This window comes from Trichosurus vulpecula, chromosome 4 (genome assembly GCF_011100635.1).
Source record: "Trichosurus vulpecula isolate mTriVul1 chromosome 4, mTriVul1.pri, whole genome shotgun sequence".
Lineage (NCBI taxonomy): Eukaryota > Metazoa > Chordata > Mammalia > Diprotodontia > Phalangeridae > Trichosurus > Trichosurus vulpecula.
The window spans coordinates 93,858,972-93,861,672 of NC_050576.1; the positions used below are offsets into that span (position 1 = coordinate 93,858,972).

General features: G+C 35.2%; 1 pseudogene; it reads right to left on the reverse strand.

The window, feature by feature from the left end:
• Nucleotides 1–1,180: 1,180 nt before the first annotated feature.
• On the reverse strand, nt 1,181–1,763 carry LOC118849135 (annotated as a pseudogene).
• Between the last annotated feature and the right edge of the window lie 938 nt (nt 1,764–2,701).

Genomic DNA, 2,701 nt, shown 5'->3' on the forward strand with positions numbered 1-2,701 from the left:
CTATATGATAAACCACAACCAGAGTGCACATGGCAGTGACCTACCTTCACTGTCCTCTCTGTTTTTCTGATTTAAATTTAGAATTACTGTGGAATTCTATGAGAGGTAGCACAATGTCTGGCTCCAGCTTGTTGATTTTAGGTTAAAACTGTAGCTCATCATTCTTCCAAAGCATTTGTATTAACCTAAACAAGGTAAAGATCCAAAAAGTAGAGCATCGGAAACATTTGCTACATGCACAGAAGTTTATCAGTGCTCTAAGAGAAAGTATAATATTTAAATGATGACAATCAAGTTGGGGATAAAATGGTGCTTATAAAATTGTTAATGCCAATTAGTATGTGAAGTTAGCATAAGCATGAAATTTTAAAGTGTGTTGAGGGATTGTTGTTTGTTTTTAATTAAAAGCTGCAAAAGGTGAAGTATGAGAAAATACACTTTTTTAAGCTCCCACACATCTTAGTACCCTTTGGGAAGAAATAGACAATAAGGGTAAAACTAGCCAATATTTAAATTTATAAAAAAATAAAGCCAGAACAGATTACAATTCATACTCTAAGTGTCTATGAATGAGGTTTATGAACTTCATAATAACCTAGTTGAGACAACTCAAATTTATATTTTAGCTACTTTTCATACTCTTTTGGGAAATACTAAAAAATCTGTCTATAAAAGTCACTCAATTTTACTTGTCATTAAAAATAACCAAACCACTTGCTATGTAATTTAATGATTTTTCTGATTGTCATTAATAAAATGGTAGTGTTAGATTGCTGTGTGAGGGAGAAAGTCTGGTTTTCCTTCCCCAAACCAAAAGAAAACAAGAAATTTTTAATTTCTGACTGAAGTAGTGATGTTATAAAACTGGAAAATATCATATGCTATAATACAGTATTTTAAAAATTAACATTGGATTACTTTCTGCCTGTGGTACTAAGTTAGTTATTTTTAAGCTTTTAGTTTTAAAAAATGGCAGAGGAGTAGTTCCATTCCAGTGAAAATGAGTCTTTTTTTCTGCCAGTTTAGACTGATTCACAATTTTTTTTTTCACTTAAAGAACTAATGCATGAATTAGGTAAAAAGAAAAGAAAGTACAACTAAAGAAATATAGTCTTTCTTTCATGAATCCAGCTCTATGCCCTCAGCGGCAACTAACAGATGTGGTCCACTTTCTCAGCAATCACAGTAAACAGCATCTTTCTTTAAAATTTTTTCTTGTTCTTGCTGCCTTTTTTTAAACCATTCTTATATTTGTTTTCTGATATCTTCTTTGCCTTTATTTCTCTCACTAGATCAAATACCTTGTCTACATTGACTCTAATTTTGGCAGATGTCTACTTACTGGACACCCCATTCTTCTGCTTTACTACTGGCCCCTTCAAAGGCTACGTGTTCCCTCTCTTCCAAGTCAGATTTGTTTCCCAGCAAAAGCAAAGGGATTTTATCTTCTTCAGCCTTAATATGCAGAATCACTTCCCTGAACTCTGCTGTGGCAAATACTAAGAGAAACCCCTCTATGGAAAGTTTCTTTGAAGAGCTGCATAATCTTCTTATCCGGTCATATCCAGAATATTTATCTTCATTTCTCAATCAAAGACCCCTCTCTTTCTATAACTGTCAGTTTTAGCAGGTTCATAGACTTCTACAAACTCATCATACATGAACTGAAAGGTAAGGGCAGATTCGTCCATCTCTCCATTGCCAACCATGCTTACTTTGTGAAGAACTAATAAGCTCTGGTTCTTATTCTTGTCTGCAGCCATTTGTACTTGTTGCCTAGGGTAGGCAAGCACTGTCCAAGCTGAAATGTTACTTTGGTTTCTTCAGGATAGATTAGTCCTCATTTTTCATCCTGAGAAAATAGCACAAATTATACATTCTCTCAATGAGATGTGTCTTTGAAGTTTTATTCTAGGGGACAGAAGAGAACCACTAATGGGCCCAGGGACTGATAGGAATGGGGAAGGAAGAAAATGAGGAGCTTCCCTCCAAATTCCCCCATCACTTCTTCTCTCTGGGGTGGGTCAGGGGATCCTCACTGTGGGGAGGGGGAGAGAAGACAAAGGATATTTAACTCTGAATCTATGAACATTTCAGTATAATTGGTGTCCTTTGCAATCCTCTGTATTTTAATCATTATTCTGAGAAGTCCATTGGCTTCACCAGACTGCCAAAAAGATTCATGATACAAAAAAAAAAGGTTGAGGACCCCTGGCATAGCAATCCTAAATTCTCTTCTAGCTTTAACATTAGAATATTTTAGGATAACTATGAGGAAGAGACACCTGGTAGTGATTATCAGTAGTATACTTGTGAATGCTTCAATTTGGAAGCATCTTTTCAGTGCTAATTAACAAAGTTTGGCATGAGATAGCAGGTGTGAAAGTTGTTATAATTTTAGATGTTAGGATGTGTTGCTTTAAATAAATGGTGTTACTAGCTAACAGAGGATGAAACTGGTTGTTTTGAAGTCATAGCCCTCTGTTCTCAAGTGAAACAGAGATGAGAACTCATCTTAATAGGGATGAGATGAACTCAGGCCCAATATGCATTATTATACTTAATGTCCCTCTTCCCTGTGTTTGTTATTTAACATAATTATTATGGGAAATCTTCAACATGCTTCCTAATTCCACTTCAGATACACTTGAGCAAATTTCATTAACCTCATTGTTCTCACTCATATCTCAGGGCAGGATTT